Source organism: Tauraco erythrolophus, chromosome Z, assembly GCF_009769465.1.
Source record: "Tauraco erythrolophus isolate bTauEry1 chromosome Z, bTauEry1.pri, whole genome shotgun sequence".
Taxonomy (NCBI): domain Eukaryota; kingdom Metazoa; phylum Chordata; class Aves; order Musophagiformes; family Musophagidae; genus Tauraco; species Tauraco erythrolophus.
This window is the reverse complement of record NC_141496.1, coordinates 19,219,937-19,247,055: the sequence shown is the minus strand read 5'-3', so window position 1 is coordinate 19,247,055 and position 27,119 is coordinate 19,219,937.

Below are 27,119 nucleotides of genomic sequence, written 5' to 3'. Positions count from 1 at the left end.
CTCGGGCCGGCTCCCTCGCAGCTCCCTCTGGCGACTGACTGTTCCGTGCCTCTGTCCAGGCACGTGAGCGTCTCCCGCGGGCGAGTCCGGGAGTCTCTTCGCTCGCCGGGCGCTTCCCTGCCGCAGGAAAAGCCCCTGAGCGCCAACGTGTGTGATAGTAGAGGCCGGAGCTGCAGGAGAGCCTCGCGTGCGCTCCTCCAACACACGCACCAGCTGCGTGGATAAATGCTAACAGAAGTTCACGGGCTAAGGGCCCGTGAAAAAACTTCATTTTTATGTACAATACAGAAAGATAGCTAGAACAATTGGTCAACCTTAAGAGATCCATGTCTGTGTGACATCAGTTTTGTTCAGACTTAGTATCCTGATGGTATCTTTTCTTTTGGATTCAAGAGAAAGGATCAGTATTACTTCTTCACATTTTGGGCTCAAAGTACAGACTTCAAAATAGCTTGTCTTCCCGAATCTCAATAGAGAACAGTCTTTTATTTCCACTGCTTCCAATGATGAGTATAATAGCTTTTATTTTGATCTATTTCTTTTTAGATTGTTAAATTTTTATAAACTAATATCCTCAAGAGGGTTTTGAGAGAGAAAGGATCTAAAAATCTTGCAATTTCGTACATAGCAACAGCATATACTCCATAGGTCCCTCATACTCCCAGGAAATCCAAATTCCTTCCTTATTGCCCTCCTGGGTCATTTTCCTTTGCAGCTTACTGGAGGCTTCAAACTGATCGTATCACTGTGTTTCCACAGAAGCCATTTTCCTTTCTTCTGACCCAGTCCTGGATTTCTTGGGATTATCCTCCTATTGTCATCCAAGAACACTACAATTTCTGAAGCTTTTATCTGTTGCCTCTCTGTCTGACAGTGTGATAGTTTGATGTGTGGGGGGGTGTTCTGGTGGCAGGGGAGGGGATTTGCTCCCTGTGCCACCAGATCTGAGTCCCATCCCCCCCCCCCCGGGGGAGGTTGAGCCAAGGCGGCGCCTCTGCGAATTGCCCTATTTAAGTTGGGACAAAGGGGCGGGAAAGGGGCTTTTTGCTCAGGAGCGAGGAGAGAGCAGGAGGGCGCTGCCCTCGCTCCCGGCTCCCGGCCGAGCGGCCGCTCGGGCCCGGGCCCGGGCCGGCGCCATGTGCTCAAGATGGCGCCGGGGAGCCGCATGGGGGACTCGGTAAGCGCCCCGCTCCCGGGGTGCCCGCCGGGCCGAGCTCCCCCAGAGAGGATTAATATCTAAGAGAAGACAACCACAACGACCGGGTCAGCAAAGATGGAGCAGGAGGAGGTGTACTGGAGCTGAGGCTTCCCTTGCAATCGGTGTGAGATGGCAGGCGGCCCCCCTGCAGCCAGGGTGTACTCGGCGGAGCAGCGGCCCACTCGTGGCCTGTGGAGAAACCCACGTCGGGAAGGAGATGCCTGAGCCCAGGAGAGGTCGTGGAGCAGGGGATGCGCGACCAGGTACTGTTGATAATGGGGCATGGAATGCATGACGAGGTCGTGGAGGCATCTGGAGACCGTGGGACGACCCACGCCGACGCGAGTGGCAGCAGCTCCCTAAGAGGCCGAGACTGGTAAAGCCCGAACTGGTGCGATCCATGGGGAGGATTGCAATCCTGCGGGCAGGACTTACTTTGGAAAAGTTTGGGGACTTTTTCTTTGTGAGTAGGGGATCCACCGAAGCAAGGGAAAAATGGTGTAAAGACTCCTCCTCCTTTAAGAAAGAGGCGGCAGTGAACAACATGGATGAACTGACCTGTACTCCCCCATTCCCTGTCTCCCTGCGCCGCTGGGGGGAAGACAGAGCCAGGAACGAAAGGAAAATAGGGGGTGGGGAGGTGTTGTTTTAAGATCGGGCCTTGTTTTCTCTTTTCTCCTCTCAAGTAACCGGTTTCGTTCCCTTTTGTCTTTTGTTAAGTAACTGTTAATAAATTGTTTTGTTTTTATGAAGAAAGCCTGAGTCATGTTTTGCCCGAGACCATGTTTGGTGGGTACTCCCTTTTCGGTTCTTGTCTCGACCCTCAGTCCAAAAAAAAAAAACCACGACAATTTTGGCGCCCAACGTGGGGCTGAGGAATTCGAGATAGGAATAGTGATTGGGAGAGGTAACGGGCAAAACATGGACTCCAGAGTGGTGAAAACAGAGGGACCTTGGGAAACTTTGATTGTTGTGTTTGGTGAAGGGAGTAGGGGTGGATTGTTTGTGAAATGTGTGTTCTTGTTCAATGTTTTAAGTGAAGTTGTGCCTAAATAGGGAATTCGCAGAGGCGAGGGGTGGAATGTGATAGTTTGATGTGTGTGGGGGTGTTCTGGTGGCAGGGGAGGGGATTTGCTCCCTGTGCCACCAGATCTGAGTCCCATCCCCCCCCCCCCCGGGGGAGGTTGAGCCAAGGCGGCGCCTCTGCGAATTGCCCTATTTAAGTTGGGACAAAGGGGCGGGAAAGGGGCTTTTTGCTCAGGAGCGAGGAGAGAGCAGGAGGGCGCTGCCCTCGCTCCCGGCTCCCGGCCGAGCGGCCGCTCGGGCCCGGGCCGGCGCCATGTGCTCAAGATGGCGCCGGGGAGCCGCATGGGGGACTCGGTAAGCGCCCCGCTCCCGGGGTGCCCGCCGGGCCGAGCTCCCCCAGAGAGGATTAATATCTAAGAGAAGACAACCACAACGACCGGGTCAGCAAAGATGGAGCAGGAGGAGGTGTACTGGAGCTGAGGCTTCCCTTGCAATCGGTGTGAGATGGCAGGCGGCCCCCCTGCAGCCAGGGTGTACTCGGCGGAGCAGCGGCCCACTCGTGGCCTGTGGAGAAACCCACGTCGGGAAGGAGATGCCTGAGCCCAGGAGAGGTCGTGGAGCAGGGGATGCGCGACCAGGTACTGTTGATAATGGGGCATGGAATGCACGACGAGGTCGTGGAGGCATCTGGAGACCGTGGGACGACCCACGCCGACGCGAGTGGCAGCAGCTCCCTAAGAGGCCGAGACTGGTAAAGCCCGAACTGGTGCGATCCATGGGGAGGATTGCAATCCTGCGGGCAGGACTTACTTTGGAAAAGTTTGGGGACTTTTTCTTTGTGAGTAGGGGATCCACCGAAGCAAGGGAAAAATGGTGTAAAGACTCCTCCTCCTTTAAGAAAGAGGCGGCAGTGAACAACATGGATGAACTGACCTGTACTCCCCCATTCCCTGTCTCCCTGCGCCGCTGGGGGGAAGACAGAGCCAGGAACGAAAGGAAAATAGGGGGTGGGGAGGTGTTGTTTTAAGATCGGGCCTTGTTTTCTCTTTTCTCCTCTCAAGTAACCGGTTTCGTTCCCTTTTGTCTTTTGTTAAGTAACTGTTAATAAATTGTTTTGTTTTTATGAAGAAAGCCTGAGTCATGTTTTGCCCGAGACCATGTTTGGTGGGTGCTCCCTTTTCGGTTCTTGTCTCGACCCTCAGTCCAAAAAAAAAAACCACGACAGACAGTTGGTCTATATTATGGCCTTCACAAGCTGAACACAAGAGTCACCTCTGTTGGGAATAGCTGTATGCTTTCCTTTTTGCTCTGTACTTGCCCAGGTATATTGCTATTGCTGTAGTTTATGTAACCTTCAATTCAGTTGTATGCATACTAAAAAACCTACTGTTTAATTAATGCACTATTTCTAATTTTGGTAACACTGCCGCCTGGGATCAGTCTCTTTCACTTCTCTAAGTGATCACGTTAGGAGCAATTGTGTATTTTCAAAAAACTGAAGGTGCACCTGAGTCCACCACGTGTCTTTCTCTGCCAGCTATAAAGCAAGCTTCAAATGAATGCAAGTCATCATCAAGTGCTAAATATTATATTTTTTTTTGGCAGGAGGAAAGAGAGCTTCAAGCTCTATCTATGCTCTGTGCATTTATTGGAGTTTTATACTTTGTTAGAAGGACTCCACTTCCTCCTCTTTATTGGCACTGTAACTGTAGAAGTGAAGGTTAATCAATCTTCTCAAATAAGGTCATATGTGGGACCAGATTGTCAGTGCCTGTTCTGTTGGGCTGAAATCTTGCCAAGTTCAAAGGGAAAAAAACATTTTGTACAAATGCAAGGCCACGTCAAAGGTCAGAAGCAGTTTATTATGAAACAGACAATATACTCTGTGTCAAGAAATGGGATTAGAAAGTCTGGAGGTGATTCTCATACTGTTCCTCATAATGACAGAAAAGGTACAGACATACCAGGAGGGCAAGAATAGAATATTTTCTCCCCTTTTCCTATCTTTGAGGGTCATTTATTTGTTTTCACTAAATTTTCTTGGCATAACAGTAATAACAGAAGTTGAGGCTGGAGCTTTGAGGCAGATCTGCCTGCATCCCTTTCTAAAGCCTACCACAATTCTTAGGGAAGCAAGAAGAGTGCACAGCAATCTCACTACCCTGGATTTCAGGAGAGCAGACTTCGGCCCCTTCAGGGATCTCCTTGGTCGAGTGCAATGGGATGAAGCCCTGGAGGGAAGAGGGGCCCAAGAAAGCTGGATAATATTCAAGCATCACCTCCTCCAAGCTCAGGAGTCGTGCATCCCAACAAAGAGAAAGTCAGGTAGGAACACCAGAAGGCCTGCATGGATGAACAAGGAGCTCCTGGACCAAGTCACACAAAAAAAGAAGGCCTACAGAGGGTGGAAGCAAGGACAGGCAGCCTGGGAAGAATACAAAGAAATTGTCCGAGCAACCAGAGATCAGGTTAGGAAAGCTAAAGCCCTGATAGAAATAAATCTGGCCAGGGACATCAAGGGCAACAAGAAAAACATCTATAGATATGTCAGAGATAAAAAGAGATCTAGGGAAAATGTAAGCCTTCTCTGGAAGGAAACGGGGGACTTGGCTACCCGGGATATGGAGAAGGCTGAGGTTCTCAATGACTTCTTTGCCTCAGTCTTCACTGGCAAGAGCTCCAGCTGCCCCGTCCAAGTCGCAGAAGGCAAAGGCAGGGACTGGGAGAATGAAGAATTGCCCACTGTAAGAGAAGATCAGCTTCGAGACCATCTAAAGAACCTGAAGGTAGACAAGTCCATAGGACCTGATGAGGTGCATCTGCAGGTCCTGAGGGAACTGGCAGATGAAGTTGCTAAGTCACTATCCATCATATTTCATAAGTCATGGCGAAAATTCCTATGAAGTGCACCACCATCATATGCCAACTCGTTGGCAATGTTGGCTTGGAAAGAAGGTGAAGAACTGTCGTGGGTTATGTTGAACCGCCCCCCCCACACAGCCGGTCACTCCCCCTCCCCCACCCCCAGGAATGAGGGAGAGAATTAAAGGATAAACGGGAAACCCGTGGGTTGAGATAAGAATGATTTAATACAGATGATTTAATACAGTGTAGGTGCTCACCACCCCCTCGTATGTGAAGCTCGTCTCGTCCCGAAGCTGCAATCCCGGACGAACGCGAGGCCCCGAAATAGAGAGGGGGGGGGGAGAGAGAGAGAGAGAGAGAGAGAGAGAAAAGAAAGAAAAACAGCAGAGCAACAGCGCAGCAAGCGCAAAAGAGCAAAAGTGCAAAAGAGTCGAAGCGCAAAAGCCCTTCTTCCCGGCTGACCCTCACTTTTATACTGGGCATGACGCTGCATGATATGGAATACTAATTGGCCAGTTTGGCCCTCAATCTTAAGTTCCACCACAAATCACAAGGGGAATCACGTCCCCCTTGTCCCAGCTATGCTCCCCCCTTATCCCGCCGTGTTTCTGCACTCCGGCACACTGAAAAGTCCTTGGCAGCTTGCTATCAGCGTTCTTCTCAGAGTGAGCCTCTGAGTAAAATCAAAACACGGAGCTCTTCTAGCTGTTAAAAAACTCTGTCCCAGCTAAACCTAGGACAAGAACAAACGGTGCAGGACGTGGCTGCTCAACTCCGACAATATGAAGGAAGTGTTTCTTCCTCTGTACAGGCCTGCATTGCGAGTTTGGAAAAATTGCTGCAGGAGTTCCACCAATTCAAAGATGATATGTCCCACTCTCCACCTGCAGGGACCCGTGTCTCAGCTATTAGAAGCAAGCGTTCCCCTGATCAAGGGAGACAATACAGAGTGTACGCATCTCGAGGTAGCCTCTGTTTTTTCCTGTATGACCATGGAGAGGACATGAGGAAGTGGGATGGGAAACCTACCTCGACCCTAAGGGCATGGGCACAGAAACTGAAAGGAAAAACAGTCACAAAAGGAGATTCTTCCAGGGAAAGTGTTGCTCTGGTTTCCAGTGGGCAGCGCCCCACATAGTGTAGAAGAGCAGACTCCATCTCTGATCCTCTTGAAGGAACCTCTAATTCATTCTCACAGAAGGAGAGCGATGAATACAGTGACCAGGACTAGAGGGGCCCTGCCTCCAGCCAGGGGGCGGAGAGGGATAACAGGGTTTATTGGACTGTATGGATTCAATGGCCTGGCACATCAGACCCACAGGAATATAAGGCTTTAGTGGACATCGGTGCACAATGCACCCTAATGCCTTCAAACTGTAAAGGGGCAGAACCCATTTGTATTTCGGGAGTTACAGGGGAATCTCAACAGCTGACTGTGTTGAAAGCTGAAGTGAGCCTAACTGGGAATGACTGGCAAACACATTGCATTGTGACTGGTCCAGAGGCCCCATGCGTCCTGGGCATAGACTGCCTCAGGAGGGGTTACTTCAGGGACCCAAAAGGGTATCGGTGGGTTTTTGGTGTAGCCGCTGTGGAGACGGAGGAAATTGAACAGTTGTCTGCTTTGCCTGGTCTCTTGGAGGACCCTTCTGTTGTGGGGTTGCTGAGAGTTAAAGAACAACAGGTGCCAATTGCTACCACGACGGTGCACCAGCAGCAATACCGCACCAACCGAGACTCTCTGGTTCCCATCCATGAGTTGATCCGCCAACTGGAGAGTCAAGGGGTGATCAGTAAAACTCATTCACTCTTCAACAACCCCACATGGCCATTGCATGAGTCTGATGGAGAGTGGAGGTTAACAATAGACTGTCGTGGCCTGAATGAAGTTACACTGCTGCTGAGTGCTGCTGTGCCAGATATGCTGGAACTTCAATATGAACTGGAATTGAAAGCAGCCAAGGGGTATGCCACAATTGACATTGTTAATGTGTTTTTCTCGGTCTGTCTGGCACCGGAATGCATACCACAGTTTGCCTTCGCTTGGGGGGTGTCCAGTACTCCTGGAATTTAATGCCCCAGGGGTGGAAACACAGCCCCACCATTTGCCATGGGCTGATTCAAACTGCACTGAAACAGGGTGAGGCTCCAAAACATCTGCAGTATATCGATGACATTATCATATGGGATAACACAGCTGAAGAAGTTTTTGAGACAGGGAAGAAAATAATTCGGACCCTTCTGAAGGCTGGTTTTGCCATAAAACGAAGTAAAGTCAAGGGACCTGCACAGGAGATCCAGTTCTTAGGAATAAAATGGCAAGGTGGGTGTCGCCACATTCCAGTGGAAGTGATCAGCAAAATAGCAGCTATGTCTCCACCAACTACTAAGAAAGAAACGCAAGCCTTCCTAGGTGTTGTGGGTTTTTGAAGAATGCACATTCCAACAGGAGATTGTCCATGCGGTAGCCCTTGGGCCAGTCTGGGAATGACAAGATGTAAAAAATGTACTCTACACTGCAGCCAGGGAGAATGGCCCTGCTTGGAGCCTTTGGCAGAAAGCATCGGGGGAGACTTGAGGTCGACCACTTGGGTTTTGGAGTCGAGGATACAGAGGATCTGAAGCCCGCTAGACTCCAACTGAAAAAGAGATAGTGGCAGCATATGAAGGAGTCTAAGCTGCTTCAGAGGCTTAACAATTTTAACATCTGATTAACATTGAACCAACAAACAATGATAGCTAACAATAGTTTTCAACATTGGAACAGAGACTTAACAACTTTAACATCTAATTAACATTGAAACAATAGTTTAACAACTTTAACGTCTCATTAACACTGACTGCTAACAACATTTGGTGGCTCTGATGCATCGGGAGCAGGCTGTGGGGATGGCCTACATGGACGGCGACAACAAAAACGCTCCGGGGGAAACAGCCACATAATCACAAACACTATGATTAGAAGTAAGGTCAGGCAATAAATTGGGAAGAATATCAGCATAAATTTCATCACTTTTCTCATGGTTTTTTGAAGATACCACAACTCTGCCCTCACAATCCACGCAGCCTGCTGCCCTGGTCTGTTGGATTCTGGGTCAGCGTGTGCAGCAGAAAATTCATTTCCACGCCCCCTGTCCAGAGCGCATGAGTGGTTTGGAGCTAGAACGAGTTTTCGGCAATCGACGTCCAGCGACTTTTCCTAAGATTGAAATCTCAAATTCACAGTCAAGGATTGTGCTGGACACACCAGCCACGAGCTCCAGATGCAGCGTGCAACAACCTGACACCACACACCACCTCGCCTGACCTGGTAGACTGTTGGGACAAATGGGCCCCCAAGTCATGGACTAAATGAACTCGACGGACACATTAGAGGGATGGCCTATAAATTAAGGGGATTAATTGGAAAACGTATGTTCTGAGCATGATGCAGATGGTACAGAATAAGGGGTGGATAATGTCTTGGGTTTGGCTGGGAAAGAGTTAACTTTCTTTTTTCGTGGGAAGCTGAAAGGGACACCGTTCAGGCAGCTGACCCAGCCTGGCCAGGGGCTATTCAATAGCATGTGACGTCATGCTCAGAGTATATGTTGGGGGAGCAGCCGGGGGAGGGGGGTTCGCTTCAGTGATCGGGAGCGGGCGGTGTGTTGGGTTTTGCGTGGTGGTTCGTTTTGTTTTGTTCTCACATTTGTACGTTCATAGTTGTTTACCCTGTTCTTTCCTTTTACTGATATTATTCTATTAAATTATCCTTATCCCAACCTACTGGTCTCGCCCCTCTCGTTCCGATTTTCTCCTCCCATCCCACTGGGTGGAGGAGTGAGCGAGCGGCAGCGTGGAAACCACGACAGTATGTTTCCCAAGGGTCTGGTGGAGACAGAAGATTTCCTGAAGCTGGTGAATTAGACTGGACGTGTGCTGCAGCTGAGATGTTTGGTGCCCTCTAAGACGACACAGCACGAAAGCTGTGATATTTCTTAGACGCTTATTTCAAAATTTTAATTTTGTAACTACTTCTGCTCTAGGACAATAACACTTGGTTAGACTGTGCCGTGGTTTAGCCCAGAAGGCAACTAAGCACCATGCAGCCACTCGCTCACTTCCCACTCCCACCAGTGGGGTGGAGAAGAGAAACTATAACAAAAGGCTCAAGAGTCAAGACAAGGGCAGGGAGGGATCACTCATCAATTACGGTCACAGACAAAACAGACTCAACTTGGGAAAAATCAGTTTAATTCATTAACAGTTACATCAGAGAGGATAATGAGAAATAAAGTCAGATCTTAAAAAGAAAGATCACTTTCTCCCTTCTTCCAGGCTCTACCTCCTCCACCCAGTGGTGCAGAGGGACAGGGAATGGGGGTTTTGATCAGTTCATCACACGCTGTTTCTGCCACTCCTTCCTCTTCAGAGGGAGGACTCCTCACTCTCTTCCCTGCTTCAGTGTGGAGTCCCTTCCCATCGGAGACAGTTCTCCACAAGCTTCTCTGACACAAGTCCTTCCCATGGAGTGCAACTCTTTATGAACTTCTCCAGCGTGGGTCCCTCCCACAGGGTGCAGTCCTTCACCAACAGACTGCTCCAGCACAGCCTTTCCCACAGAGTAATGGTCTTCTTCAGGCACAACCACGTGCTCCAGCGTGGGGTCCTCCATGGGATGTGGGTGGATCTCTGCTCCACAATTAATCTCCATGTGCTGCAGAGGGGCCACCTGCCGTCTCACCATGGGCTGCAAGGGAATCTCAGCTCCGGCACACCAACTCCTGCACCGTCTTCACTGACCTTGGTGTCGGCAGAGTTGCCTCTCTCAGATCTTAGTCCTCTCTCTGCTGCAGTGGCTCTGGGCCAACTGGCCTGACAAACATCAGTGGCCCTAGTGGGAGCTTCAGAGCGCTCCAAGCCACTCCAAACCGCAGCTGCCAGCAGACGAGTGACAGTGGCCCAGCACAGATAGCAACCCATGCGGGAGGCTGGGGACTAGGCTCCCCTCCCCTGCTGCAGGTCCCACATGGGGCAGGTTTCTTTGTCCTTTCTTAAATATGTTATTCCTAGAGGCGCTAATGAACTCGGCCCTGGCCAGAGGTGGGTCCCGCTTGGAGTCAGGGAAGATTCCAGGAGAGTCTCACAGGGGCCACCCCTGTAGCCCCTCCCCTGCTACCAAAACCCCACCACACAAACCCAACACAGCCTGCCAGCCAAGACCCAGTTTTCATGATAGTATCTCTCTGAGCATTGCTCCATACTGTTCCAGGAGATGCCAGAGAATCTTTGTTTGTAAGCACAGGCTGTGAGACACACAGTAAAAATACATTTATAGTTTGGTAAGAAAGTTTTTCAAGCAGTTAGGGAACCATCTGACTCTGGACGTACATATTGCATTGAAAGTACTGCCATCCCCCTCGGGATTGAGCCAATAGGGCGCCTCTGCGAATTGCCCTATTTAAGTCAGGACAAAGGAACCGGAAAAGGTGCTTCGCCCAGGATCCAGCAGAGAAGGGAGGAGGGCACTGCCCCCGCTCCCTGGCTCCCGGCCGGGCAGCTGCCTGGGTCGGGCCGGCGCCGCCCACGGAGAATGGCGGCGGCGGAGCCAGCTAGGGAACTCGGAGGCACCCCACTCCCGGGGTGCCCACTGGGCTGAGTTCACCTGGAGAGGACTGAGATCTGAGAGAAACAGCCGCATCGACAGCAGGTCAGTAAGGATGGAGCGGGAGGAGGTGTGCCGGAGCCGAGTTTCCCCTGCGGCTGGTGGTGAGATGGCAGGCAGCCCCCCTGCAACCAAGACGGCCTCGGTGGAGCAGAGACCCACTCGCAGCCCGTGGGAAGAAGATGCCTGAGCCTGAGGATGGTCGTGTTGGGGTACACGACAAGGCAGAGAGGCATCTGGAGTCTGCATGACGACCCACGCCGGAGCGAGTGGCTACAGCTCCCTAAGTACCCGAGACTGTGGTAAAGCCCACACTGGGGAAATCTGTGGGGAAGGATTGCTTCCAGTGGGCTGGACTCACGCTGGAGAAGTTTGTGGATTTTTTCCTCGTGGGTAGGGGATCCACTGCAGCAGGGGAAAAGGGTGTAAGGACTCCTTCTCCTTTAAGAAAGAAGCAGCAGTAACAGCACGGAATGAACTGACCTGCACTCCCCCAGTCCCTGCCCCCTGTGCTGCTGGGGGGAGGAGGTAGAGCCGGGAGGAAAAGGAGGGGGAGGGGAAGGTGTCGGTTTTAAGATCTGGTTTTGTTTCTTTCTGTCCTCTCAAGTAATCGGGTTTTGTTTCCCTTTGTCCTTCTAAGTAATCATTAATAAACTGTTTTGCTTTGAGAAAAGCTCTGCCTGTTTTGCCCAGGACCATGGTTGGTGGGTGCTCCCTCTGTTCTTGTCTCAACCCTCAGTCCCTTTGTTTTTTTTTTTTTTTTTCTCTCCTCTCTACTTTACTGGAGAAGGAGAGACTGTGTGAGTTTTAGTTGCTGGATCAGCCTAAAATCATGACAGTCTTTTTTGGCGCCCAACGTGGGGCTGAGGAATTCGAGATAAGAATAGTGATTGGGAGAGGTAACGGGCAAAACATGGACTTCACAGTGCTGAAAAACAGAAGGACCTTGGGAAACTTCGATTGTTGTGACTGGTGAAGGGACAAGGGGTGGATTGTTTGTAAAATGTGTGTTCTTCTTCTTCTTTGTGTGAGTTTTAGTTGCTGGATCAGCCTAAAACCATGACACCAGTTAAATACAACGTGGAGCTGAAAGATGAGGGATTCTGTATACTGATGGAATGAGAAGATCAGATTATCCTATATCAGTGCAGTAATGAAGAAAGAGCAAACTCAAGCAGGGAGACTAGAGAATGGAAAAGATTTTGTTTAAAAAGTTTTGTGAAATGCTCTGCGGAAGGCAGGAAAGGAATCAAAAACACTCCCCCCACCGAAAAAAAAACCCAAAACCAACCCCAAAACTAATAAAAGTGTCCGTTGTATCCCAGAAAACAGTGCTGCTACATGAAGTATACTAGTTTCAAGTTACTAAAGTACTACTCAGCCAAGGCAGTTTTAAGATCGTTTGTCACCAGAGTCTGCACACTGGGTCACGTAACTACTGACTGGGGAGCCCTTTTGATACCAGAGGATAAGACGAGCAGAAAAGCAACAGGCAGAAGAGGCAGGAACTGTGCAGGGGAGCTGGGGCCATGGGCACCAGGGTCTTGCCAAAGGCAGAGTGAAGACTGTTCGCTGGGACTTTGAAAAGGACTATTGCTACTCCAGCATACGACTCCCGGGCTGGCAATGAGATTGGGGGAAGGGTTCTGCTTACCAACGCAAACACAAAATTTGATTGTCACTTTTATGTTCTGTCTCCTTCTTAGTAGTTTAAAACATCATTATTCTAGTTTCAGCTCTAATAAAACCTGGCTCTGTAGTTGTCATGGGCATATCTGTTTTATTTCCTGTCACGGTTTTAGGCCGATCCAGCAACTAAAAATCACACAGTCTCTCCTTCTCCAGTAAAGTGAAGAAGAGAAAAATATAATAAAGGGACTGAGGGTTGAGACAAGAACAGAGGGAGCACCCACCGACCATGGTCCCGGGCAAAACAGACTTGGCTTTCTTAAAGCAAAACTATTTATTAACAGTTACTTAAAAGGACAAAGGGAAACAAAACCAGTTACTTGAGAGGATAAAAAAAAACAAAGCCAGATCTTAAAACTGATACCTTACTTCCCCCCCCACCTCGCCTTTTTCTTTTCCTCCCGGCTCTACCTCCTCCCCCCAGCAGCACAGGGGGCAGGGACTGGGGGAGTGCAGGTCAGTTCATTCCGTGCTGTTACTGCTGCTTCTTTCTTAAAGGAGGAGGAGTCCTTACAGCCTTTTCCCCTGCTCCAGTGGATCCCCTACCCACGAGGAAAAATCCACAAACTTCTCCAGCGTGAGTCCAGCCCACTGGAAACAATCCTTCCCCATGGATTGCCCCAGTGTGGGCTTTACCACAGTCTCGAATTCTTAGGGAGCTGTAGCCACTCGCTCCAGCGTGGGTCATCACGCAGACTCCAGATGCCTCTCTGCCTTATCGTGCATCCCAACACGACCATCCTCAGGCTCAGGCATCTTCTCTCCATGGGCTGCGAGTGGGTCTCTGCTCCACCGAGGCCGTCTTGGTTGCAGGGGAGTGACCTGCCATCTTGCCACCAGCCGCAGGGGAAACTCGGCTCCGGCACACCTCCTCCCGCTCCATCCTCACTGACCTGCTGTCGATGCGGCTGTTTCTCTCAGATCTCAGTCCTCTCCAGGTGAACTCAGCCCAGTGGGCACCCCGGGAGTGGGGTGCCTCCGAGTTCCCCAGCTGGCTCTGCCGCCGCCATCCTCAGTGGGCGGCGCCGGCCCGACGCAGGCAGCTGCCCGGCCGGGAGCCAGGGAGCGGGGGCAGTGCCCTCCTCCCTTCTCTCCTCGCTCCTGGGCAAAGCACCTTTTCTGATTCCTTTGTCCCGACTTAAATAGGGCAATTCGCAGAGGTGCTGATTGGCTCAGCCCCGAGGCGGGTGGGAGTCTGATCTGGTGGCCAGAACCAGGTCTGACCCCGTTCCAAAACCAGGGAGGTCACAGGGAGAAAAGCCCCTCTCCTGCTGCCAGAACCCCCACCCCCTCCACATCAAAGCATGACATTCCCTGTTTACATCCTTAAAAGATGTGTCTAGGATGCAGAGCCTTCATCTGGCCAAAGTGTATGTGGAAACTATAGGAAAAAAATGGGGAACTTCACTTGAAAATTTTGCAAAGGAAAGTATATGACAGACATAAGAAGAGGAAAATAAAATGCAGGAAGAAGGTAGGAAGTGTAGGAAGGATGGTTGTAGTTCAGCAAAGAGTGGGAGATTGCTAAGGAGTACCAAAAACAGGCACAGACTTTCAGGTCTGAGGGAAGATGGGACAATATAGAGTTGTCTGTGTCTCAGGAAGCTAAAAAAAAAAAAGATAACTTATGTAAGAAAAACTCTGAAGGAAACAACCCACCCTACAGGTCTATAATGGATTGAAGGGAGAAAATCCTTTAGTCTTTTTTACTTCACTTGGAATATTCTGTTTGTAACATCTGCTCAGATAAAATCTGCCTTTTGAGTGTAAAAGAGGGTTTGTTTTTTTTTTTTGTCTTTTTGAGCTGCTCACATTATTTTGGAAAGGCCTAGAACATCCATCTTCAACCAAGAGCCAACTTCAGGTTTTACCAGTCTGATAATCTTACAGAATCATAGAATCATAGAATGGTTAAGGTTGGAAGAGACCTCAAAGATCATCTAGTTCCAACTGCCCTGCCATGGCCAGGGAAACCGTCCACTACACCAGGTTGCCCAAAGCCTCATCCAGCCTGGCCTTGAACACTTCCAGGGATGGGGCACCTACAACTTCTCTGGGCAACCTGTTCCAGTGCCTCACCACTCTCTGAGTGAAAAATTTCTTCCTTATATCTAATCTAAATCTGTCCTCTTTCAGTTTAAATCCATTGCCCCTTGTCCTATCACTACACACCCTTGTAAAAAGTCCCTCTCCAGCTTTCCTGTAGGCCCCCTTTAAGTACTGGAAGGCTGCAATAAGATCATCCTGGAGCCTTCTCTTCTCCAGGCTGAACAGCCCCAACTCTCTCAGCCTGTCTTCAGGTCCCATGGACTTGTGCACCTTCAGCTTCCTCAGATGCTCTCGAACCTGATCTTCTCTTACAGTGGGCCGTTCTTCATCCTCCCAGTCCCTGCCTTTGCCTTCTGTAACTTGAGCAGTGCAATTGGAGCACCTGCCAGTGAAGACTGAAGCAAAAAAGTCATTGAGTGCCTCAACCTTCTCCATATACTGGGTAGCCAGGTGTCCTGTTTCTGGAGAGGGCCCACATTTTCCCTAGTCCTCCCTTTGTCACTGACATACCTATAGAAGTTTTTCTTGTCACTCTTGATGTCCCTGGCCAGATTTATTTCTATCAGGGCTTTAGCTTTCCTAACCTGATCCCTGGCTGCTCAGAAAATTTCTCTGTATTCCTCCCAGGCTGCCTGTCCTTGCTTCCACCCTCTGTAGGCTTTCTTTTTGTGTGTGACTTGGTCCAGGAGCTCCTTGTTCATCCATGCAGGCCTTTTGGTGTTTCTGCCTGACTTTCTCTTTGTTGGGATGTACTGTTCCTGAGCTTGGAGGAGGTGATCCTTGAATATTATCCAGCTTTCTTGGGCCCCTCTTCCCTCCAGGGCTTTATCCCATTGCACTCTACCAAGCAGATCCCTGAAGAGGCCAAAGTCTGCTTTCCTGAGGCCCAAGGTAGTGAGCCTGCTGTGTGCCCTCCTCACCGCCCTGATGATCTTGAACTCCACCACTTCATGGTCACTACAGCCACGACTGCCCTTGAGTGTCATGTTCCCCGCCACCCTCTCCTTGTTGGTGAGAACAAGGTCCAGTGTAGCACCTTCCCCTGTTGGTTCCTCTGTCACTTGGAGAAGGAAGTTATCGTCAGTGCATTCCAGGAACCTCCTGGATTGCCTATGCCCTGCTGTGTTGTCCCTCCAACAGATATTTGGGTGGTTGAAGTCCCCCATGAGGACCCGGGCTCGTGAACATGAGGCTGCTCCCCCGTCTATGTAGGGACTGATCTGCTCAGTCTTCCCGGTCAGGTGGCCTGTACCAGACCCCTACTGCAATGTCACCTGCCCCTGCCCTCCCTTTAATCCTGACCCGTAAGCCTTCAATCAGCTCCTCATCCATCCCCAGGTGGAGCTCCATACACTCCAGCTGGTCTTTGACATAGAGGGCGACACCTCCTCCTCTTCTCCCCTGCCTGTCCTTCCTAAAGACCCTGTATCCTTCCATAATGACACTCCAGTCATAGGATTCATCCCACCGTCTCCGTGATGCCAATAAGATCACAGCCCTGCAGGCACACACACACCTTGAACTCCTCTTGTTCGTTCCCGTTCTACGTGCGTTTCCATAGAGGCATTTAAATTGAGCCCCCAGGGTATCTGACTTACTGGCTGGAGTGTCTGGAATTCCTTTCTGCTGCTTTTCAGGTGCTCTCAGCTTGTCTTGATCAAGCTTGATGTTACCCCTCTCCCCCTTCAAATCTAGTCTAAAGCCCTGTCAATGAGCCCCGCTAGCTGATGTGCCAAGATCCCTGGCTGCTTGGATAATTTCTCTGTGTTCTTCCCAGGCTACCTGTCATTACTTCGACCCTCTGCAGGCTTAAAAAAAACCAAACAAAAAAACCAAAAAAAACCACCACAACTTAATTTACAGCAGTTATTATTTCATTGAATAAGAAACCCTAGAAAAATACCTTATAATAAAAGTAGATCAAAGCACCTAAATTTCAAAAGTTTGATTTTTGCTTTTTACATTGGATCAGAATATTGTTTCCTTCAGCATTCTCTACAGCTGAACTCAGGATGTATTTTGAATCACCTTGGAGTAGTTGAGTCATTTCTCATATAATCAGAACAGATAAGCTCATCAGACTTTCTACAGGGTCAGTGGAAGGGCTTAGAATTGCCCCAAGTACATGCTTCTGTACTGTCTGTACCACTTCTGTTGCTGCCTCAATTTCTTTAAAATTGAAAGCTGATATATGACCAGACCCGGTTTTCAGAGCACTAACTTCTCTGTAGAAGTAATCCTGACCTTGAACGTAAAAAACAAGCACATACTGAGAGAGAGCTGGAAAGAGACTGTTATCGAAAGATATCTGCAAAAATACTGCAAGATGTTCAGACACATGGCCTCATAGTGCCTCTTTCATTTTATTAGTAATTTTTCTTTCTTTGACATTTTGAAGGCTGAGAATGGAATAAAGAAGAGACATTTCATCATTACGTCTAAGATTACTTTTCCAGTCACTCTTGGATATTGGAAAAAAAACCCCAACCATGAAGAAAGCAGCAAAAATCATTAAGGACACCACTTACATTGAAATGCCCTGCTAATTACATCATGGCTACTGCAAATACATTTCCAGTTGGGGTTACTGCAAGCAGCAGTTTCTAGTGGGCTGAAAATAATATCGTGTTGAATTATGTTTGGTTTTTGTGATGTTTTTTTTTTTTTTTTTTTTTTTTTTAAACATATCCATTTTTCATACCTACAAAACTTTAATGGTATATTTCAAGATGTCAGAAAATCTGACATAGATCAGCAACAAAACTATTCTGGCAAGCAGATCAAGGCCCAGCTTTGACTTAGTGATCAAAGCAGCCTGCTGAGGAGAGAGCAAGATGACCAGCTGACACCAAGATGCTCCAACTGCCTGATTGCTCTAAATGTCATTGTATCGCTACCAGCTCCTTAAAGCTGCCCTGCGTCAAAATTGGTGGCAACAATCAGGTAGGCTTCTGTCCTCCAAACTTTATAATCCACATACACTGTTTTATATAACCAGTAAGCCTCTTAAGGAAGAATATCTAAAGCCATTTTGTGACCATACTTTTCTAATACTGACTAGAGGCAGTTTCCCTTCCCTTGTTCCACTGCCTTACAGCAAAATAATAAAGTAGGTAGGAATAGTGGTAATTGCCAAGCTTCAGAGATGATCCACAGGTATATAAAACTGGAGCAAGAAGTCAGTTCCTCAGGGGTCGGTACTGGGACCAGTGCTATTTAACATCTTTGTTGGAGACATGGACAGTGGGATCGAGTGCACCCTCAGCAAGTTTGCAGATGACACCAAGTTGTGTGGTGTTGTGGACATGCTGGAGGGAAGAGATGCCATCCAGAGGGACCTTGACAGGCTGGAGAGACGGGCCTGTGAGAACCTCTTGATGTTCAACCAGGCCAAGTGCAAGGTCCTGCACATGGCTCGGGGCAATCCCATGCACAAGTACAGGCTGGGCGGAGAATGGATTGAGAGCAGCCCTGAGGAAAAGGACTTGGGAGTGCTGGTGGATGAGAAGCTCAACATGAGTCGGCAATGTGCGCTGGCAGCCCAGAAAGCCAACCGTATCCTGGACTGTATCGAAAGGAGCATGGCCAGCAGGTCGAGGGAAGTGATTCTGCCCCTCTTCTCAGCTCTCGTGAGACCCCACCTGGAATACTGTGTTCAGCTCTGGAGTGCCCAGCACAACAAGGACATGGAGCTACTGGAACGAGTCCAGAGGAGGGCCACAAAGATGATCCGAGGGCTGGAGCACCTCTCCTATGAAGACAGGCTGAGAGAGTTGGGACTGTTCAGCCTGGAGAAGAGAAGGCTCCAGGGTGATCTTATAGCAGCTTTCCAGTACTTAAAGGGGGCCTACAGGAAAGCTGGAGAGGGACTTTTTACAAGGGTGTGTAGTGATAGGACAAGGGGCAATGGATTTAAACTGAAAGAGGGCAGATTTAGATTAGATATAAGGAAGAAATTTTTCACTCAGAGAGTGGTGAGGCATTGGAACAGGTTGCCCAGAGAAGTTGTGGATGCCCCATCCCTGGAAGTGTTCAAGGCCAGGTTGGATGAGGCTTTGGGCAACTTTTTGTAGTGGAGGGTTTCCCTGGCCATGGCAGGGCAGTTGGAACTAGATGATCTTTAAGGTCCCTTCCAACCCTAACGATTCTATGATTCTATGATTCTATGATTCTTAACTGTCAGTCAAGAGCTGTAGAAAATAAAAAGCTGTTTTCTAGCTACCCTTAGAGAGGGCCTTGTGGCAAGTTATGTCCATCTAGTCAGTTCTGGATTTACCCCTTTGCAGCACATAATTCTTGTTGAAAGAGGACACTCAAAAAACCCACTACACATCTACTCTGCCACAGTCAGGAGGGTGATGAACCTGGCCTTCTGTCTGATTCCACAACACTTGCAGGTTCAGAGACACCCAGGTTTCCACAGGAACAATCCAAACTTTTGATCCTTACTTATGGCAGCCTACTTTAACAAATAGAGAAACACTTTGAAAGGAATCTGGAAGACAGAAAGAAACAAAAGGCCAAGAAGAAATAAAATATTAAATCATCTCCTCCCTGCCTGTAGGATTAGGTTCTGATGCTTGCACTACTGAAAGGCTGTCAGACAGAGATGTAGCATGGTTTTTTAATATGAACTCTTTCATCTCAGCATATACAGACACTCAGGATCCAGGCTCCTATTACACTTACTTCATGACTGGCATAATTCTTCAGTTTTCCTTTTGACGATGACAACTCCCAAATCTATGTCAACTTTTCTAAGCACTGTTTAAGCCCATCCTTTGACATCTCGTTCTGGATTCTATCAGATTTCTCAAGACTCTTACACAGCATCAAATATATATCCTCAAAGCCCATAGAATAATTTAAGAAAAACAGTAAATATGATTAAAAAAAATTCTGTAGCTACTTCATTCACCATGTTTAAGCTTAGATGCAGAGCACTTTTGTTGTTAACCTAACTATAAAAATTGCTTAATATTAAACTTTTCTGTAGAAATTGGTACACTTCATAAGAATTTAATTTTTGGGATATTCTTCTCTACATAGGGGTTTTGAATCTGAGGAATTAAGAATATTAAGAATATTCTATATATATTCTTAATATATTAAGAATAACCTTTACAAACACCAACATAATGGAAATTCTTTGTCAAAAATCACATATTCTGAATACAGCTTAGACTGTGAATTATTCAACAGATTGCCTTTTAACAAAACATTTTCATTTTGTGTAGGTTGAATCTTGGTCGATTAACTGCAGTCTCCTACCAGCAACACTATTAGTTCATTTTGTCAATCCAAGTAAGCATGCGGCAACAGTCTTAGGTAAACTACTATCTATACCAATGTAAATTCAGCTAGAATAACTCTAGTGTGTATATAGAGCTTTTTTTTTGGGTGGTTCTAATCACCCGAGAGTATTGTAACCAGTGCACTGGGCTATTTACTCTTTTAAGTTACTATTATGGTTTCCTAGGAAAAAAGCATTTTGTGGAAATGTGTGCCCAAGATCCTATGATAACCTTTGAACACTCTGGCCAAGTCCAGCCACAGCTGATGAAAAAATTCTATGAAAACCAGTCTTCCAGTCTTTTTCCCACAGAGGGAAAAGTGTTCACTTGATTGCTGATCTAATATCAGATACCCTAAATGGAAGGAAAAGCTTAGGTGCTGCCCCAGTCATAGAAAAAGCCTTGTTCGGGCCTCACACTTCAATCTGTTAACCTTTAATACATAAGAAGCAAGGTTTAGTTGAGACCAGTGTTCACAGATCCTTTTTATTTCTTTTCTCTTCTGTGGGTATCAGCAGGAAGTTTTATTTACTGATTTGGAAGGCAGGGTGAAAGAACAGTAGATTAATGACGTCTGCTTCAAGCAAACAATAGTTGTGTACTTGCTTATGCAGATTTACCAGAAGTTCTCCCACCTTGCTGTATCTGTGAAAGTATTAGAGACTTCAGTTAAAAGGTTCAACATTATTTTCAACAATTTTTCATTTGTTGTCTGGATTTCCGTTCAAGATTTCCAAAGACAACTTTTGCAGGTGCCTTGATACTGCAGATACTTCTCAAATACCAGGCATTTTTGTGTTGTTTTGTCAAGTAAGGAACAGACCAGTCAGCCCTTGGAAGTGTTATACAACACATCCACATCTACAGTGTTCATCTAAGATTTGTCAAATCTGCATCTTGCTGTGATTCGAGGCTTTTTTCCTCAGATTGTCTCGTTTGTCTTGTAATCACAAACCAGTTGAAAAATCAAATATTGGTACTTAAATCCGCCTTATCTAGGAAAAAAATTCACACTTTGAAACAAGGTGAAAGTTCACGTTGTTCTTTAGTTAACAACGTTAGTATTTTAGGATTTTCTTAATAAATCTATCATTTCACACTACTACTGATAACCTTCAACAAGAGATTTAAGACTATACAGTGGTCAAAAATAATTTCTATGATCCTTACTCTATGAGGTGGGATTTTCCCTTTTTCTCAGAGAAGATTGTTTTTCTTACACACCAGTACTTTGGAGGCTTTCAAAATGTAAGAGTTCAAAACTAGATTGATTCTACCTTACAAATCCTCCATGGAAAGGAAATTCAATACTGTGAGGCCCCCTCTCCTAATTCTCAATGCTCTTTTCTTTCTTTTTTTTTTTTTTCCCCCATGATTTTATAAGAGAGTAATTATATCAAACTTTCAAAGCTTCTCTGAATAAATTGGAGATAAAAGCCTCAAGTTCTGCAAACTCACTTTTACAAAGCTGCTTTTGTTCAAAGAGTTGTTTTGTTACCTTTTTTTTCTTTTTTTTTTTAAGAAAAACTATAAAAAGGAGGGTGATCTAGGCATATATTTCCAAGAAATACACAGAAATAACCTTTACACAGAAACCATAAGTTCTCACTAATTAGGACAAAAATCGCTTTGGTCTACATTCAGCACAGGGCAGATCTTGGTTAAGCATATCTTTCCCCTGTAAAGGAAAAGGAAATGGGGTAATTAAGGACTTGATATGTTCTACCTCTTCAGTCATATGTGTTACCCTCCAGAGGCTTCTGAATTCTCAGCTCGTTACCTAGTTTCTAACCTCTCACACCTCAGGCTTCGCAACTGGGGAGTGGGTATCAGCTACAACAGTTAGCCTTACTATGCAATGAATTAGGATATTACTGTTACTATTTTGAGTCATCAAGGCCAGCAGTTCCAGTGCTGGAATCATTCACAGCCCGTGGTGAGATGGCAGACTATCCCTCTGCAGTCCGTGGAGATTAACAGTGAAGCAGTCCATGAAGTTCTGCAGTCCATGGAGGACCCCACATTGGAGCAGGTGGCTGTGCCCAAAGTAGACCGTGACTCTATGGGAAAGCCCATGGTGGAGCAGTCTGTTGATGAAGGACTGCACTTCATGGGAGGGACCCACGCTGGAGGAGTTTGTGAAGAGCCGCAGCCTGTGGGAAGGACTCACGTCAGAGAAGTGAAGAACTGTCTCTCATGGGAGCGGACACCACCTTGCAGCAGGGAAGAGTGTGAGAAGTCCTCCTTCTGAAACAACGTGTGACAAACTGACTGCAATCCCCATTCCCTGTCGCTCTGTACTGCTGAGGGAGAGGAGGGAGAGCCTGGAAGAAGGGAGAAGGTGGGAGAATTTTTTTTTAAGGTCTGGCTTTATTTCTCATTATCCTCTCTGATGTGACTGCTAATGAGTTAAATTGATTTTTCCCAAGATGAGTCTGTTTTGTCTGTGACCGTAATTGATGAGTGATCCCTCCCCGCCCTTGTCTCGACCCTCGAGCCTTTTGTTATATTTTCTCTTCTCCACCCCACTGGTGGGAGTGGGAAGTGAGCGAGTGGCTGCGTGGTGCTTAGTTGCCTTCTGGGCTAAACCACAGCACAGTCTAACCAAGTGTTATTGTCCCGTCTTCATCCTGGTTGCATGGTCTATAACAGATTCCCACCATGAGATCTTCGCTGGGCCCAAAGAGTGGTGGGGAATGGAGTTAAATCCGGTTGGCAGCCAGTCACAAGTTGTGTTCTCCAGGGCTCAGTATTGGAGCCAGTTCTGTTTAGTATCTCTATCAATGATCTGGACAAGGGGATGGAGAGCACCGTCAGTAAGGTTGCAGACAACACCAGGTTGGGTGGGACTGTTGATCTGCTTGAGGGTAGGGATGCTCTACAGAGGGATCTGGACAGGCTGGATCAATGGGCCGAGGCCAATTGTATTAGACAAAACAAGGCCAAATGTTGGGTCCTGCACCTGGGTCACCACAACGCCATGCTACTCTACAGGCTTGGGGAAGAGTGGATGGAAATGTGCCCAGTGGAAAAGGACCTGGGGGTGTTGGTCAACAGCCCGCTGAATAGGAGCCGGCAGTGTGTCCAGGTGGCCAGGAAGGCCAAGAGCGTCCTGGCTTGTGTCAAAAATGGTGTGGCCAGCAGGACTAGGGCAGTGATTGTCCCTCTATACTCAGCACTGGTGTGGTTGCACCTCGAATACTGTGTTCAGTTTTGGGCCCCTCACTACAAGAAAGACACTGAGGTGCTGGAGTGTGTCCAATGAAGCGCAGCAAAGCTGGTGAAGGGTCTAGAGCACAAGTCTTATGAGGAGTGGCTGAAGGAACTGGGGTTGTTTAGCCTGGAGAAAAGGAGGGTGAGGGGAGACCTTATTGCTCTGTAGAATTACTTGAAAGGAGGTTGTAGTGAGGTGGGTGTCATCCTCTTTTCTGAAGTAACAAGCAATAGGACAGGAGGAAATGGCCTCAAGTTGCACCAGGGGAGGTTTAGATTGGATATTAGGAAAAATTTCTTTAATGAAGAGGTTGCCACATATTGGAACAGGCTGCCCAGGAAAGTGATCAAGTCACCACCCCTGGAAGTATTTGAAAGATGTGTAGATGTGGTGCTTAGGGACATGGTTTAGTGGTGGACTTGACAGTGTCAGGTTTACAGTTGGATTCGATGATCTTAAATGATTCTATGATTTTATGATTCCATGATCTATGATATTATTGAACTGCAGATGTAGTACAGATACACAGATAGATATTACAGATATACACCCTCACAGAGGAAGGCTTGTTTATGTGTCCATACACACCCCACTGGCTGCACATACTGAAATACTACAAAGGATCATGCAAGAAATAAGTGTTAAGAGATTGCCCAAAATTTTAGAGAACAGCAACCTGTAGATGTTAAAAGAAGGGTTTGTAAATGACAGGAAGTTTGAACCAGAGCTATATATAACAACTGAGCAAATAATCAACTGAGCAAATAATCCAAGGAGTTGAAAAGCTATGTTCTAAAACCTAGGAAAAGGAAAAAAAAAAGTGCTGAAACCAAACTCTATCCTTAACTTAATACAGTCCTGTACAGATAAATAGGATTGTGAGAGACAAGTTATTGAGCAAATAACCTTATGGATGCTGCCACTGTATTTGAATTACTTAAAAAAAAAATAGTTTCTATACTGTGTGTTTCACATCCTCTATTAATTCTGTAAAATACCATTTACGTTTCAAAGAATAACGAAAGCTTCAGGACTCATTAACTATTAGAGAAAAATTATTGTTTTGTACATTATCTAAGCTTAAAATTAAAAACCTGACATAAGAAAATACTAAAAATAGTCTCTCAGATCTATCACAAGAGTTATGGCAAACCCAGAGACCTTGATGATTTAACTGCATTTATTTCTTACTGCTAAGATGTACTAAGGCAGCTATAAATATAGCCCTTGCTTTTCCATATTTGTGATTGTGTTGCTTTTTATTTTTTTTTTTCCAGAAATACCATGCACAAGTAAAGAGAACCTATGTAATCATAAAGAAGAGAGGGAATTGATCCATAAAATGTCTTCACTTTTAAGATGGGAAGAGTACAATGAAGGACATTTGACATCTCCATCCTACCAATATTTCATCACATTGTTATAGACAGCAATATCAATAACCTGAGAAGCCTCAGGAAAGGAGAACAGAAAGGGTATCATGTGGCTAAGTGCTTTTGTTTATGCCAGGAGATACAAGGAAAACAACAGGTAATATCAGATGGCCAGGATCACTTTTATTTACTTTACATATGAGCCCTAACAACCTCAGACTGGTTTCCCATTAACTTCACACAGGCACTTCGAAATGCTGGGCTGTATATTTAGCGATTCTAAAGCAGAAGCTATGAGATAAAACTATTTACCAAAGTATTAATACTGTTATTCACAGGAGCAGTACAGAATTTACACTATTCGTTACGGGTGGCTCCAAAATAAAGCTGCCCGAAGCCATTTAGTGAACATAAGCAAGTACAAGGAAATGCAAGAGATAAGGAGCTCGTTAGCAAGGGGCTCATTCTCTCCTCATTCATACCTCCTTTAACAAGGCTTTGCTTTCATTAGAAGTACTGCTATGTAAAATGTTTATGTTTTTCTTAAAAAAACCCAAACCAGAATGAACAAAACAAATGGAGATGCAACCTGAGTGACCTGCTTTTAGTTGACCCTGTTTTGATCAGGTGAGTTGGACTTGCTGACCTCCAGAGGTCTCTCCCAGCCTCAGCTGTTCTGCGATACTGTAGCACCATTGCAAACAAATATATTTGCTCACATATAACTATTCACTGTTAAAAAAACCCCAAGGTTCTCAATTTTAAGAATATCCATTAAGTAATAAACACTTAGAAGACCGTTTCAACTCATTTGAACTGTTGAAATTTTCCAGCAATTTCCAGAGGCAGCATAGTTTAAAAGTTTCAAACTCCTCTTCCATCCGTATTTCTGGTTAACAATTTCAGACCGAGTGCTCTTGCTTGTGCTTCCACGTGCTACCTCCTCACAATGATCACCAAACAATTCTATTTTTCCTTTTCTATCTAGCATTATAGCTGTAAGGGCTTGGAAATAAGGAATACTTTCACACTTTTTGCACCTTGCACAGCACTGAGAATGAGACTTTTAGGACAAAAATGTCTCTTAGCATACATAGAAATAGTGTTAAAAGCTTTTTATTGCTAAAAATTGGGTAATGTTTATTTAGTTCAAGACCAAAGACCATTATTTAGACTGAGCAAAGTAGAACTTCTTTCTCCATCAGTATCAGTCCTTCCTCCCCTAATGAGCAATAGTGCTTATTGATTTGGCCTATATTTCTTTTCAAGAAGAAGGGAAAAATCCATATCACATACTGAAATGCTTCAGGACCTAGAAGTAGGTTTTTGTCCGCGGTACCTATAAATGCTTGGAGAATCTTTAGAGTCTTCAGAGTGCTGACAGTTCTGCCAGCTGCTCTTTCTAGCATAGGCAGAATTTGTATAGTCATGAAGGAATTGAAACAGAAAATTTCAAGTTCTTCTATATCCATTTTGTAATAGAAAGCAATGGTGTTTTGTGATCTAAGACTTCTTAGTGCTGTCCAAGCCTGCTCTAAAGAAAGTTATGTATGTCCAGCTTGATCCTACAAGCTCGCTAGGATCCTAGAAGCTCATTTTGCTCTGAACTCAGTGTATTTGTGTAGTAGGGAAATCAGCTCAGCTTCAACAGCTCCACCTTAATTTTTTTAAAAGAAAAGGAAGGTGAATTCATGATGGATTTACTTGGAAGACAGAGCTTGAAAAGACTACATCCAGCTTAAGGCTTTTTCTTATGTATTCCAGAAGCTGCCAAAGCACATACGTGTTACTTCCATGTATATTTGAGCAGTCAATAAATAAAGTTAAGAATGATTCATAGATTCATAGATTTCTAGGTTGGAAAAGACCTTACAGATCATCGAGTCCAACCGTCCCTAATCCCCATTAAACCGTGTCCCTAAGTAGATCATCCATCCTATTCTTAAACACATCCAGGGATGGGGACTCAACCACCTCCCTGGGCAGCCTATTCCAGTGGCTGACAACCCTTTCAGAGAAGAAATACTTCCTAACATCCAACCTGAATCTCCCCTGACTAAGCTTATACCCATTTCCTCTTGTTCTATCACCCGACACTAATGTAAAGAGCCCTTCCCCTACCTCCCCACCATCTTTTCTCAAGTATTTGTAGGCTGTAATCAGGTGTCCCCTCAACCTCCTCTTCTCCAGGCTAAACAGCCCCAACTCCCTCAGCCGCTCCTCATAAGTTTTATTTTCCAGCCCCTTGACCAGTTTAGTCGCCCTTAAAGAATGAGTTTAAACTTAAAGAATGAGTTTAAACTTAAAGAATGAGTTTAACAATTTTGATGTTATACTCATTAGTACGAGCACAATCCTAACAAATATTCAAATTGAAGTGGTCATGGCTGATACACTTCCACTGGCAGGACAAAGTTATTGATTATCTTTAACAGATCAGACCAGCTTTCAGGAAGACCTGGGAGAACAGCACCTCACACATCCTGGAATAACAGATTGCAACTCTGAATTTAATTTGCATGTGGATTTACTATGATTGCATGAAGATAAGGGCTAGCTGCTTCCGGGACACAGAAACAGCTAGTTACAGGTATTTCATGTGCAACTGTCCAGTCTGAATGTGTAATTGCAGTAATTATGTGAACAAATTAGACACGTGATTGATTGCCTTTGCATTTTTTTCCTAACTTCTCTCAAGATAAAGTCTCTTCCTGTTACGTACTGTTAGACAAAAAAAAAAAAAAAAAAAAAAAAAAAGGAACAAACA